We start from the raw sequence: 16,278 nt of genomic DNA on the forward strand, positions 1-16,278 counted from the left end.
TGGCAACTGCTCTGTTTGCCCACTCACCTCTAAGATCACGAGTGTGGACATCGGGACAGATCGACCTTGGGAGCTGAGACAATTTTCAAATTGCAACAGCAACAACCTGATTTATCTCCTCACCTGTATCTGTAACGAACGATATGTTGGCATGACCACCAGAAAGGTTAGAGTGAGAATGCAGGAACATAAAAGCACTTTCCGTTGCAAAAAGGACATCTCTAGACTTACCAAACACTTTATTGAGCACAATCATAGTGAAAATGACTTTAAATGGCATGTTCTTGAAAAACCACACATCCCTGCCCATGTAAGCGATGTGTCTAACTTCCTGTTTCGCAAAGAGCAAAGATGGGTGTACAAATTGGGTACTGATCAACACGGACTGAATGACGACATCCCCTGGTTCAGTCTTTCATAAACTCCCCGCCAGGCAATCTTGACCAGCCACTGAATTTACGGGGTCCTTTTGTATATCATTAGAACTACCCGTGTGTTGAGTATGACGTCATCGAGTAGTTCGAGCCTCAGTATGAGATTACGTCGTTGTATCTCTTGCTGATTGGTTGGGAACTTCTTTCCTAACCATTCAAGTAAGAATGACGTACACTGTTCTGTGCCTCCCCCTGACTCAGTCACAGCTCGAGACAACGACGGACAGGTAAGACGATAGCTCCGCTAGCACTCCTGGCGGGCCACGTCTGACACTGATCTGAATAACACCTATAACCTTGTCAACGCAACATTTCTCGAGTCCTTTTGACTCACGGCGGGTGGGTGCGACGAGGTGCACTGACACGGGAGCGTTTCTTGGTGTATGACAGTATACTCTACGTTCAGAACATGTTTGACTTCATGTAGTGTGCACAAGAGTAGATCTATCCTTGATCCCTCCGTAATCATAATCATGAGGTCGGTTTCTGTTCCCGTAGAGCGGGGTCTCACATATCCTGAGCCAGGTCCAGGAAGAGGTGAGGTCCACTCCCCGGAAGCACTGGGTGAGTATCGTAGAATGACACAGTTCTTGACTTCTTGCACTGTTATCTTCAGACCAAAGTTGCTGGAAGTGTTTCACTTGTATGTTTGTCCCCCGACTATAGTAACCAAGTACCTGCTTCCGAAGAGGAGTACGCACAGAAGAAGGAACACTATATCCTTTTCTGGCTCTTTTCACTTGTGTGTTTTTTTGTATAATTTTTCACACTCATTTATACACCTATACAGGCAGTAGCACAACTCAGAACAGAGACCCTGAAGAAAGCCTGAGGTAACTCCCTCAGAGGCTGAAACATGTTGGTCTCCTCGCAGATATTTGTTATCAATGCGATAATTTTGCCAGTCTGTTCTTGTTTTTAATCAGGAAGGGGCCAACGCCTATTAAAAGTTTTTCTGTTAGTTCCCTATACTATTTTAAATCACCACTCTTTCTTTTTGCACTGCACTTTTCCCACTGAATCAACAGCATTTGTGATACCTGTGTGATTGTGGTCGCTACCCCGAACCATCCGAGAGGGTATGCATGTGATCTCAATGGTCAGGAGACACAATACCCGCCAGGGATTACCAAATGATAATATTGATCTTGTAAGACTTTGATGGGAATCCAAAACAACTGGGGTGACTCACGGTTACAGGTGTTTCATTTATTGGCGATTTGGTCTGTTACTCTTTGTATTCCTATAGTACTAATTAGACATAGGTTTTACATTAGCAAACACTCTTCTGGTTTAGCTTCTAGACCCCTAAGTTTTTCGTGTATAAATCTGGACGCCAGCCAGGAAGAGATGAAGCGGTGGTACGACCGGAATGCTGCTCTGGTGGAGCTTCAAACTGGTCAGAAAGTTTGGGTCATGTCCCCTGTAGAACCTTGTGCGCTCAAGGACAGGTGGACTGTACCATTTTAGGTTGTGGAGAAAAAGAGCAATATCACCTACTTGGTGGACTTGAAGTCTCCCAGGAACCCCTTGAGGGTCCTGCATGTCAACCGGTTAAAGCCCCACTTAGAAAGGTCCGAAGTGGGCATGCTCCTAGCTACAGATGCTGGAATGGAGGAGAGTGAGCCTCTTCCTGACCTCCTCTATGCAAAAGAACAAGATGGGTCAGTGGATGGTTTTGTCCTCTCTGACACATTGACTCCTGAGCAGCAGCAAGATTGTCGCCAACTGTTGGGACAATTCCCTGATCTGTTCTCCTTAACCCCTGGTGTCACTCGGTGGTGTGTCCATGATGTGGACATCGGGGACAGCACTCCTGTGAAGCACAAGGCCTACAGAGTGACTGATAAGGTCAGAGCCTACATCAAGGAGGAGGTCTCCAACATATTTGCCTTAGGGGTGGTTGAGTCCTCTAGCAGTCCTTGGCCCAGCCCAGGGTCTTGGTCCCAAAGGATGCAGCGCCTGGTGCTTCACCAGAACTTCGGTTCTGTGTGGATTACCGAGGGCTCAATTCAGTCACCAAGACTGAGGCGCACCACATCCCCAGAGCTGATGAGCTCATAGATCGGTTGGGGGCTGCCCGGTACCTCGGTACGTTTGATCTAATGTCTGGGTACTGGCAGATCACCTTGACTGATGGGGCAAAAGAGAGGTTTGCATTCTCCACACCAGATGGGCACTACCAGCTCCGGGTTATGCCCTTTGGGATGAAGAATGCCCCTGCCACCTTCCAGAGGTTGGTCAACCAGGTATTGGCTGGACTGGAGGATTTCAGCGCCGCCTACCTAGATGACATAGCAGTGTTCAGCCCCAGCTGGGAGGAACACTTGCGCCACCTCCAAGTAGTGTTGTTGGCCATGCGCAAAGCAGGCCTCACAATCAAGGCCAGCAAATGCCAGATTGGGCAGGGTTCAGTGGTGTGCTTGGGGCACCAAGTAGGGAGCGGCAAGGTGGCCCCCCTGCAACCCAAGATAGATACCATTCTGGCTTGGGCACCACCCAAAACCCAGACTCAGGTGAGAGCCTTCTTAGGTCTCAAGGGTTACTACAGGAGGTTTGTAAAGGGTATGGCAACATTGTGCACCCCTTGACTTTGCTGACTTCCAGGAAGCAGCCAAGACTTGTGATCTGGACTGACGCTTGTCAAACGGCCTTTGACACCCTGAAGACTGCAATGTGTACAGCACCAATACTCCAAGCCCGCAACTTTTTCAAGGAATTTATTGTCCAGACGGATGCCTCAGAGCATGGCTTGGGGGCTGTTCTAGCACAGATGAATGAGGAGGGCCGAGACTTACCTGTAGCCTTCATCAGTAGGAGGTTACTGCCCAGGGAACAGAGGTGGAGTGCGATAGAGTGAGAAGCATTTGCTGTGGTCTGGGCGCTGAAGAAGCTAAGTCCCTACCTGTTTGGGACTCACTTCCGGGTTCAGACAGACCACAGGCCCCTCAGATGTTGATGCAGATGAGGGGTGAGAACCCAAAGCTGTTGAGATGGCCCATTTCTCTATAGGGGATGGACTTCACGTTGGAACACCGCCCTGGTACAGATCACGCCAATGGTCTGTCAAGATTTTTCCGCCTTAGTGAAGAGGACTCCCTAGGTGAAGGGTAGTTCTCCCCACATTTCAGCTGGAAGGGACACGTGTTAGACCTGGCATCATAGGCATGAGTCTCTCCTCCATTTTTTTGTCTGTTTGCCTCTTCTGTTTACGATGTTTTGCTAGAATATTGCTTTGGGCACCTTGCCACTGCTGATCAGTGCCACAGTGCGAGTGCTCCCTGTGTTAAATTGGTATATTAATTGGATTCCATGTTTGGCTTATTTTTGTTTACTGTCAGTCCCTAGTATAGTGCACCAGGAGTGCCAGGGCTTGTAAATACAAATGCTGCTGGTGGGCTTGCAGCACTGGTTGTGCCACCCTCAGAAGCGGCCTAGTAAATTATTTCTAAGGTCTGCCATTGCAGAACCTGCATGCAGTCTGGTACTGCCATGCTGACTGCGCAAGTACACCTACTTGCCAGTCCCTAAAACCTTCTTTGAACTTCATATTAGTCACCCCTATGGTAGGCCCAAGGGCAGGGTGCATTGTAAGCATAAGGTAGGACAAGCCCTGATGTGAGTGGCATGTCCTAATAGTGAATTACAGCCATTTTCGTTTTTCACTCTTGTAAGGCTACCTGCTCTCCTTAGGCCAGACTGGGCTGCTGGAATTATTACACTATATAATCCTAACAGACTCAGAGAGCATGGTGGAAAGTCGAGTTTAGTATCCCTGAACTCAGAATTTGATAACACATCCTTTAGGGTGGATGGTTTTTAGATTTTGAGTTTGAAACTAGCACTTTTAGAAAGTGACTACTTTCTTGTCAAACTATTTACCAGTCTCTGCTGGTTTGGTGTGTGTGACAGGGGCTGGGTGGCTCCAGAAGTCTAAATGAGTCAGTGTGGGGTGAATGAGGCATTTGCGTTTAGAGTGGGGGAAGAGTAGTTCCTGATAGCCTGCCCTGCCTGACACAATGCTGGCTCCACCTCCTGCGGGGTGACTGATGGCCCTGCCCCTGCCAGTGACAATACTGGCTCCACCTCCTGCCGGGCAGCTGAAGACTCTGCCCTGCACAGTGAATAGGCCAGGTGCTTCGGCCTGGCAACACCCACAACAAACCCAGGATGGGGGAATTCTCCCTGCATGGACAAAGGGATCAAAGCAGAAAAGGGGTATAAGAGAAGGACCCCTGAACCAAGGAATTTAGATCACTTCTGACAAGGAAACCTATACCAAGGACAAGACGCCTGCTGATCCAAGGACTTGCTTACCCCTTCTGCCAGTGTGCTGTTTGCTGGGGGGAATCCTGCAGTTGCTTCTTTATTTTTGCCAAGGAACAAGGAGAGAGGAACTGGGTGTGAACTCTCAAGCTTTGCCAAGAAATTCTCCAAGGGCTGGAAGAGTGCCAGGCTCCTGTTGAAGTCACAGGGCTAAAGGACTTCACCATCTGCTAAAATTGCCTGTTGCTGGAACGTGGGAGTCCAGCACACCTAAAGAAACCAGCAATCATGACGCCGCCGAAGCCGCCGAATCCAGCTCAACATCGTGAGTACGACTTCAGTGTCCCGTACCTTCGACGCCGGCAGGCTGGCCAGATCGACGCCAGTAGCGACGCCGCTACCGATCGCCTCGACACCGCATCACCTCTCAACGCCATGAGCGCCGCTCACTCTTGCAACAATGACATCGACAACGACGCCGTCATCTGCGCTGCTCCGGCCCGACATCTCTCGCCGCTGCTGCGGATCGCCCCGACTCCGAGGCTCGATCGACGCCTCGACACCGACACTTCTCGATGCCGTGGATCATCGTTTTCTTCCTTCTAAAAGCTACTGTGTTTGTGGGGTCTGTTTAGACTCCGGGCTCGACGTAGCGCTCCTGGCGGTCAACGCCGAACCTTTGGAATAGCTTTGCCTCGACGTCGTATGACTCCTGTGGGGGTTACATTATTGCCAAGAGCTATGCTTTAGAGAAGAAGAGTTACTTTTGTTGCTAAAGAACTATTTACTAAGAAGAAACTTTGCCCGAACTATTATTTTTTCTTCCAAAGAGTATTTATTGAGATTGTGGTATATTTTTGTTGTTATTTGGTCTTGTGCTAAACCTTATATAAACATTCTTATTTTTATAATACCTTCTGTGTTGTGTCCATTTGTGATGTATTCACTTATTACTGTATGTGGTCATAAATGCTTAACACATTGCCTCTGAGATAGGCCTGTCTGCTCTGCCAAGCTACCAAGGGGGCGGCGGGGGTTATCTAAGTGTGTGATCCCCTTGCCATGACTAGAGGAGGTGGGTCCCTATTTGTCAGAAGTATTTACCTCTGACAACTAGAGACCAGACGATTCTAACACTGGGGCTTTAAATAGCCTGAGGAGGAGGGTCTGCGTGCTTCCCCTCCCATATTTATCAGATGCCCTCCAGACCTGGCCCACCTGGGGTTTAATCTAAAGCTGTGAGTCTGGGGCAAAATGAAAAAGATGCCCTGAGGGGACCTTCACCATATCTGCGGAGTCAGGGTTTTCCTACCCTACACCCTCTTCTTTATTTTTTAAACTTTTTTTCTGGGACTCAGGATCAAGCCGAGTCCCAAGATGGCTGGCAACAGTTCCTGGTTCAAGAGTTGGCAGACATTATTTATTTATTTATTTATTTATTTATTAAGCAACTTGTATCGCGCAGACTAAACCCGAAAATTTTTGTCCTGACCCCGCTCCACAATCTCTGTGCCTGACTGGGCTCTGAGCCACACTCGCCTGCGGTATCGTACTGACTGCCATCATAACTGCTGCCTGTGCTTAGCGTTTCGGCTGCAGGACGTATTTGCTATTTAATCATCTGGGTGCATGGCGCATTTGTGTGCATAGCTTCATTTGTTTGCATAGCGTTTTTGCTGCTGGACGTATTTGCTGCCATTATTATTATTTGTGTGCCAGCCTGTGCTTAACATTTGTGCTGCCTGATTCTGTGTCTGTGGCCCGATCTCTCCCTGCATCACCTTGTTGTTGTTGTTGTTGTTTGCTGCCATCTTGCTGTTCAAGCCCTCTCTCCTCCCCACTCCCAGCCGCTGCTCCCCGGCGGCCCCACCCCTGCTCCCTACAGCACCTTCCATATATCCCCTCCCCACTCGCCACCCCGCTCCCGCCTCCCAGCTGCTCCTCCCTCCCACGGAAACACTAGGGTAGACCGGAGCAACATAGAGCTGTGATCGTCCTGACTTCGTCAGACACGGTCGCTCCAGCCGCTCCTGACCCCGCTCCACAATCTCTGTGCCTGACTGCGCTCTGAGTCACACTCGCCTGCGGTATCGTACTGACTGCCATTATAACTGCTGCCTGTGCTTAGCGTTTCGGCAGCGGGACGTGTTTGCTATTTAATCATCTGGGTGCATAGCGCATTTGTCTGCATAGCTCCATTTGTTTGCATAGCGTTTTTGCTGCTGGACGTATTTGCTGCCATTATTTTTTTTTGTGTGCCAGTCTGTGCTTAACATTTGTGCTGCCTGATTCTGTGTCTGTGGCCCGATCTCTCCCTGCATCACCTTGTTGTTGTTGTTGTTTGCTGCCATCTTGCTGTTCAAGCCCTCTCTCCTCCCCACTCCCAGCTGCTGCTCCCTCGCGGCCCCACCCCCCGCTCCCTATAGCACCTTCCATAGATCCCCTCCCCACTCGCCACCCCGCTCCCGCCTCCCAGCTGCTCCTCCCTCGCTCCGCCCCCCTCCACTCTCCACTTATGTCAGAGCAACATAAGCGCAGCGGGAGCGCCCCATGCACACCGAAGGCGCGCCAAAGGTAATCCCGTCTACGCCCGTCTGCGCCTGCACCGCGCCCAGCGCCAGACCCCCTGGCCCCCGCAAAAACCACTCAACCCGCCTAACATACGACGCCGCAACCCTCTCTGCACTCAACGCCGGCCGGCTCCCCGACTGCCACCAAGCCGCCCCAGGACGAACCCATGGACCCTTCACCTGCCATTCCTGCAAGTTCAACTGCATCAGGACCCACACTATATCCACAAACGCCAAACAGAGCTCCAACAATAACCACCTGAAGTGCATCCTGCTCAACACCCGCTCGGTCCACAAACACGCCATTGAAGTATGGAACCTACTGGACACTACAACGCCGGATGTCACCTTCCTGACAGAAACCTGGATGAACACCTCATCAGCGCCCGACATCGCCATAGCCATGCCGGACGGCTACAAGATCATCCGAAAGGACCGCATCAACCAAACAGGAGGAGGCATCGCCATCGTCCACAAGAACACCATCCGCATCACTACCAGCGCCGACGACACTCTCACCGCCGCCAAACACCTCCACTTCCAGATACACACCGACCCCAAGACCACACTCAGAGGCACCCTCATCTACAGGCCACCAGGACCCCGCACTCAATTCATCGAAGAAATCACTGACTTTATCAGCCCACACGCTCTCCCCTCCAAGGACTACATTCTCCTAGGGGACCTCAACTTCCACCTGGAAAAGAACAACAACAGCAACACCACCACCCTGCTGGACTACCTCGCCAATCTCGGACTTAAACAACTGGTAAACACCCCCACCCACCACGCCGGACACACGCTCGCCCCAATCTTCTCCTCCAGCAAGCACATCTCCTTCTCTCACGCCACAGGACTCCACTGGACGGACCACAGCTGCGTCCACTTCAACTTCAGAAAGACCACGACCCACCACCACCCACAACAAGTCCCACGCAGAAACTGGAACAAAATTACCCCCGACCAGCTCACCACATCGCTAAACAATAACCATCCTGCCAAACCATGGAACCCAAACCAAGCAACCAGCAATCTCGCACAATGGATCACCCATTGCGCCAACGAATTAGCACCCTTGAAAAACCATCACAACAAACCAGGAAGCAAAAAAAGCCTCCTGGTTCAATGACGACCTCAAGAACTCCAAGAAGAACTGCCGCACCCTTGAGAAAGCCTGGCGAAAAAAACCCAACCACAGACAACATGACCGCCCTCAAGGACGCCACCTCCAAACACCACCAGCTGATCCGATCCACCAAGAAATCAGCATTCAGAAGGAGCGACTCGACAACAACGCCCACAATAGCAAGGAACTCTTTAGCATCGTCAAAGAACTGACCAATCCCAGCGCCGGATCCAATGACATCACTCCCTCTCAAGACCTCTGCAACTTACTAGCCTCATTCTTCCACAGCAAAATCGCTGACATACACAACAGCTTCGGCGACCAGTCCACCCCCCCTTACCACCACCGAACTGAAGCCCCCCACCACCACCCTTGGCGCCTGGGACCCAATAAGCACCGAAGACACCATCCGCTTGATGAACTCCATTCACTCCGGATCACCAAGCGACCCATGCCCTCACCACATCTTCAAAAAGGCCAACTCCATCACGCGCACCTCATCTCTGGGATATCATCAACTGCTTCCTCAACACTGCTACCTTCCCGGAAAACTGGAAACATGCCGAACTCTGTGCCCTACTGAAGAAACCCACAGCAGACCCCACTGAACTTAAGAACTACCGCCCCATCTCGCTTCTCCCTTTCCCTGCCAAAGTCATAGAGAAGGCGGTCAACAGTCAGCTTGCCGCCTTCCTCAAGTCCAACAACTCCCTCGACCCCTCACAGTCCGGCTTCCGAGCCAAACACAGCACCGAGGCCGCCCTCATCGCAGCCACAGACGACATCCGAACACTACTTGACAATGGAGAAACAGCTGCCCTCATCCTCCTGGACCGCTCTGCAGCGTTTGACACGGTTTGTCATAGCACCCTTGTACAACGCCTCAGAAACGTCGGGATACAAGGAAAAGCACTGGACTGGATCATCTCGTTTCTCGCCGGAAGAACTCAGAGAGTCCGCCTCCCCCTTTCAGGTCAGAGGCCACCAAAGTCATCTGCGGGGTACCTCAAGGATCTTCACTCAGCCCCATTCTTTTCAACGTCTACATGAGCCCCCTCGCTTCCATTGCACGCCAGCACAACCTCAACATCATCTCCTATGCCGACGACACACAGCTGATCCTCTCCCTCACCAAAGACCCAGACACAGCCAAAACTAACCTACACGAAGGGATGAAAGACGTAGCCGAGTGGATGAAGAACAGCCGCTTAAAACTGAATTCTGACAAGACGGAAGTCCTCATCCTAGGATCATCCCCCTCCGCATGGGAGGACTCATGGTGGCCACCGGCCCTGGGCAGCGTACCCAAACCAACGGACCACGCCTGCAACCTGGGATTCATTCTAGACTTCTCCCTCTCGATGACCAGACAAGTCAACACCGTCTCATCATCATGCTTTAACAACCTACATATGCTCAGAAAGATCTTCCGCTGGCTCCCCACCGAAACAAGACGGTCACCCAAGCACTCGTCACAAGCCGACTGGACTACGGAAACACCCTCTACGCCGGAACCACAGCCAAATGACAGAATAAACTCGAACGCATTCAGAACGCCACCGCCCGACTCATCCTAGACATACCCCGCCACAATCACATATCTGGTCACCTAAGAGACCTTCACTGGCTCCGTCAACAAAAGAATAACGTTCCGCCTCCTCACCCACGCACACAAAGCCCTCTACGACCTGGGACCCAAATACCTCAACACGAGCCTGACCTTCTACACCCCCACCCGCCAATTACGATCATCCAATCAAGCCCTCACCGCGATTCCACGCATCCGAAGAACCACCATGAGAGGAAGATCATTCTCCTACTTAGCGGCCAAAACCTGGAACTCCCTCACCCACCCACCTCCGCCTTACACAGAACCACCTCTCCTTCAGAAAACAACTCAAAACTTGGCTATTCGATAAGTAACAAACCCCCCCCCTCAAGCGCCTTGAGACCCTCTGGGTGAGTAGTGCGCTATACAAATCCTCGACTTGACTTGACTTGACTTGAAGATAGAAATCTCAAGAACTACTGAACGGATTTACACCAAATCAAAAGAAAGCATGCTTTCTGGACCAACATCTAGCTTTCTGCCAAATTTTGTGTATTCTGTTCAGCAGTTCGTGCTGTGGTCATGTTAAAAAATAAAAAATCCCCATAGACGTAACATGGGGAAACTGTGTTTTTGGTCCCCTTTTTTCCCATCCCCCGCTTGACAGAAACGTTCAAAGCTGCAGCTGAACCAAAAGGAGGATGTTTTATGAAAAGTTTGTGGGGGTTCGCCAAGAGGCGCCAAAGTTATTGACAAAACAATATATATGTGTGCATATAAATAAATGTGTGTGTTCTTTTAAAATAAGATGTTTACTTTGGAAGGAGTTTCCCTTTAAAAGTCTACACACTAAAACTCTATGTCCCTGTTGAAGGCCACGGCTAAATAAGAAAGACTTTTGGAGCCTGGCTGTGCCACTTTTCCTCTTTTCCTTGGCCCTGAATTGTTGAGATGACTGTTTGGAATGTAACTCGATATATATATATACATATATATATATATATATATATATATATATATATATATATATATATATATATATATATATATATATATATATATATATATATATATATTGACAGGACTCAGAAACCCCAAAGCTCCCGGGTTTCAAACAATGAGAGCACTCAAAGCAGATGTAGCGTAGGTCAGCCAAGCTTTATTCGATAAACTCCCTCGATAGTCAGCTAGCAAACGCGTTTCGGCGTTTCCGCCTTCGTCAGTGTAACTGACATTATTTACAAATCAAGTTTAAATCCGGTAACAACGTGATCGTCATTGGTCACGTGTCAATTCATTGGCATTGACATAAACGAAGGTACCTTTAAACAATACATTCTCTGTTTCTGCGGCGGCCATCTTTAAATATGCAACACTATATATTACATATATATAAATAAACGCAAAATCAAAGAGATAATAACTAATTCATTCTCTTATCCATTCAAATATTTAGAAAGAAAACATTCAATTAATGAAAATGCTCAATCTAATTTATAACCCATAAATTTAGACGGCAGGTATCCCGCTCGTACCAACAGATGCGAGTTTCACTCAAAATTTGTCGTGAAAGTCGCCTATGTTCACATGGTTTAGCGTTACCATTTTTGCATCGCAGTTATCATATATACAAATTACAGCCCTGAATGGGCATATGCATTATTTACATTATATACATTCCAGCCTTGAATAGGCATTTCATCAATGACCAGATCTGATCAACTGATAAATAACTGCATAAAAAAAAAAAAAAAAAAATATATATATATATATATATATATATATGTATATATATATATATATATATATATATATATATATATATATATATTCAATGAAAAAACCATAGGTTTCACACCAGTTATAGTTAGCTGGAAATTTTACTGACATAGAACCATAGAAATTCCAACGTTATAGTTAGTTGGACTCACTATAACAAGCGCGCCTGCAATGCACTGCTGATGACGTCACATATTACATCACTCATGACATCGTCAGTGACATCACTCATGACATCAGTAGGTAATATATATATATGTATATATATATATATATATATATATATATATATATATATATATATATATATATATATATATATATATATATATATATATATATATATATATATATATATATATATATATATATATATATATATATATATATATTCACTGAAAAAACCATAGGTTTCACACCAGTTATAGTTAGCTGGAAATTTTACTGAAATAAAACCATTGAAATTCCCACGTTATAGTTAGTCGGACTCACTATAACTTGCGCGTGCAATGCACTGCTGATGACACCATCCTTGTAACACAGTGACAGACCTCCTTTCACTGTAAAGTAACCTTTGAAACACATATTCATATTTACCATGTCATGAGTGATGTCATCAGCAGTGCATTGCACGCGCAAGTTATAGTGAGTCCGACTAACTATAACGTGGGAATTTCAATGGTTTTATATCAGTAAAATTTCCAGCTAACTATAACTGGTGTGAAACCTATGGTTTTTTCAGTGAATTTAATAGGTTTTTTAAATGCTATTTCCTAACTATAACTGGTGCGAAACCTATGGTTTTTTCAGTGAATTTCATAGGTTTTTTAAATGCGAATTCCTTTCTATATCGAGTTTCTAACCATTTTTTTTTTTTTACAATTTGCTGTTTTTTTGTAAGTATTCATTTTTTTGTATATAATTTTTTTTTTTTGCGCTCTGGGTGCGCGCTCAGGGAAGCTTTCAGCTAAGCTCTCCGGTAAGCTTTCCGGTGAGCTCTCCTGAAAGCGCACCCAGAGCGCTACTGTCGTTCGTGAAAAAAAATATGAATGAAAAGTTAATAATAATGCAAAACATTTCGTACCATACAAATAAAATCAGTTTTTTTTTATAAGGAAAATGATTATGCATTTCTGTAAAAGTTTGATGACGTCACTTCGGCGCGCAACGTAAGTGCCCTCGGAAGCGCCTACGTTCGCGCCGCGTAAAAGCACCCAGGTGCGCCTTCGATCGCGCCAAGTTTGCGCCCCGGAAGCGCCTACGATCGCGCTGCGTAAACGCACCCGGAAGTGCTCCGGAGCGCGCAGCGTAAACGCGTCGGGTCATGTGACCCTAAAATAACACTTTTCATTGGTTGCTAACAGTTTTTTTTACAATGAATGAAATCCCCACCCATTTCCTTCACTTCTTCTTTCACTTTTGTGACTGAAAGACCTGTTTTTTGCACCTGGATCTTTTGTGATTTACCATGGCTGCCAGAGAATCCAGCAGTGAGGATGAACCTGAGTTCATCAATGAAGAGCCTCCTACCCCAAAGGTGAAGGAACATTTCATATGGAAATGTTTTAAGATTCCAGCTGACCAGAAGAAGGTGAATGCACCAAAAGTGGAGTGCAGGATCTGCAAACAGGTCCTGTCACGGGGTGACCCCCAAAAAAAGTACTCTTTTGGGAACTTTACGATGATCCGACATGTGGAGAGGAGGCACCCCCAGAATTTTGCCCGGGAAAGTGTCAGGGTTCTGGCACAAGAGGTTCCCAGAGATGGGGCCTCTACATCAACCGGAGGAGCAACTTCTTCTGGGAGAGGGCAATCGCAGGAGCAGGTGCCAAACATACAACCTGCTTTTAACCATGGTGTCCTCAGATGCAGATACTGCAATCAACTCCTCACCTATGGGGAGCAAAGTGTCCAGCTCATGGTTCGAGCATTGGAGAACCATCGCTGCCCTTCCCACCCCTAATTTTTTTGTTTTCTTTTTGCTCCTGTTGAGCAGTTTCCATTCCCTGTTTTTGTTCCTGTTCAGTTAAAAGAAGAAAACCAAAAGTTCTTTTCAGAACTACCTCCAATTCTCATCAAAGAGCTATATTCTTAAAAAAATGAAGAGTAAGTGAAATATAGTGCATTGATAATTGAAAGGAGAATGAGTAAGAAAGAACAGAAAGGTATGAGAGGAAAAAAGAAGTGAAGTAGGAGGAATGAAAGAAGGTGAGTGTTAGAAAAGAAAGTTATGAGAAGAAGAGTGAATATGGGGAATGTTGATATTCAATGAAAATGTTGAAAAAGAACAGGAGTGTTGAAGGATAAGAAAAGGTGCATTGCTGGAGTTGAAGGTAGAAGGCTTCATTTATGAAGCCATGCGTCACTTTAACGCCACCAAAGCATCACTTTTTGTGACACAACATTCCAATAAAAAATGCACCTTATTTATTCATATTTACAAAGTGGCGTTTCTTGGTAAATACATCACTTTGTAAACCCCTGTGCCACATTTATTCCTACCTCAGGTGTAATGTATGCAAAAGGGACGTATTGACGCAAGAAAGGGTCGTAGAGGTGACACAGTGAATAAACTGGAGGCCTCATTTCTGAAAAGTGACGCATCGCTACGTGAAAACAGCGATGCGTCACTTTTCTGGACGCACTCCTTATGACATTCCAGATATGTCATGTTTAATATATGACTAATCAATTCGCAAGGAGTTACAGATATGTCAGTATTTCTGACGTATCTGTAAACACAAAAGTAACGCATTGCTGGAGTGCGTCACAAAAGTGACGCAACTCCAGTAATGTGTCCTTTCACATGGAAAAAGCACCATGTGAAAGGTCTGCTGTGAAGCAGGCGCAAGATTTGGACGCAACAGCATCCTAAAAGTGACGCACTGAAATCTCAAAGATTTCACTGCGTCGCTATTACAAAGCTTTTTGCGGGGGAACACCCCCTCTGCATGCATTATACCTGACGCAGATATAATGTGGCGCAGGATTTTAAAAAGTGACCCATCTACCTAGATGCGTCACTTTTTAAATATAGCGCAACGAGGCGCATTTTTTTACACCACTGGTACAATGCGTCACTTTTCTGTGCGCACTCCTTATGACATTCCAGATATGTCATATTTAATGTATGAGGAATCATGTCGCAAGGAGTTACAGATATGTCAGTATTTCTGACGTATCTGTAAACACTAAAGTAACGCATTGCTGGAGTGCGTCACAAAAGTGACGCAACTCCAGTAATGTGTCCTTTCACATGGAAAAAGCACCATGTGAAAGGTCTGCTGTGAAGCAGGCGCAAGATTTTGACGCAACAGCATCCTAAAAGTGACGCAGTGAAATCTCAAAGATTTCACTGCGTCGCTATTACAAAGCTTTTTGCGGGGGAACACCCCCTCTGCATGCATTATACCTGACGCAGATATAATGTGGCGCTTGATTTTAAAAAGTGACCCATCTACCTAGATACGTCACTTTTTAAATATAGCGCAACGAGGCGCATTTTTTTACACCACTGGTGCGATGCGTCACTTTTCTGTGCGCACTCCTTATGACATTCCAAGTAACGCATTGCTGGAGTGCGTCACAAAAGTGACGCAACTCCAGTAATGTGTCCTTTCACATGGAAAAAGCACCATGTGAAAGGTCTGCTGTGAAGCAGGCGCAAGATTTTGACGCAACAGCATCCTAAAAGTGACGCAGTGAAATCTCAAAGATTTCACTGCGTCGTTATTACCAAGCTTTTTGCGGGGGAACACCCCCTCTGCATGCATTATACCTGACGCTATTTTTAAAAAGTGACGCATCTAGGTACATGGGTCACTTTTTAAAACTCTGCGCCACATTATATCTGCGTCAGGTATAATGTATGCAGAGGGGGCAATCCCCCGCAAAAAGCTTGGTAATAACGACGTACTGAAATCTATGAGATTTCTCTGCGTCACTTTTAGGATGCTGTTGCGTCAAAATCTTGCGCCTGCCTCGCGTCACTTTCATGTTTACAGATATGTCAGAAATACTGACGTATCTGTAACTCCTTGCAACATGATTCGTCATACATTAAATATGACACATCTGGAATGTCATAAGGAGTGCGCACAGAAAAGTGACGCATCGCACCAGCAGTGTAAAAAAATGTGCCTCGTTGCACTATATTTAAAAAGTGACGCATCTAGATAGATGCGTCACTTTTTAAATATAGCGTAACAATGCGCATTTTTTTACACCACTGGTGCGTCACAAAAATTGACGCACAGGCGGCGCAAAACTGGCAGCGCAAGGCCTTCATAAATATGGTCCTGGATTTTCCCCGTGCTTCGCTTCCCGGTGCGCGTACCATGCGCTTCCCCCGCGCAAAACGAAAAAAAAAAAAAATTCATGCCCCGCAGGACCCTATTTTAGCCCCCACATCAAACCTAGGGGGTCAGAGGGGTCTACTCTTCCCCCTTATGGTCATTTGCCCCTTTTTTTTTCAAACCCCTTGTGTCTCGATTTTACCGAGACACAAGATGGCGGCCGCTCCAGACTGTTTAGAATGTTTACAGACACCCAAGA

The sequence above is a fragment of the Lissotriton vulgaris genome, chromosome 8, assembly GCF_964263255.1.
Source record: "Lissotriton vulgaris chromosome 8, aLisVul1.2, whole genome shotgun sequence".
In the NCBI taxonomy this organism is placed as follows: domain Eukaryota; kingdom Metazoa; phylum Chordata; class Amphibia; order Caudata; family Salamandridae; genus Lissotriton; species Lissotriton vulgaris.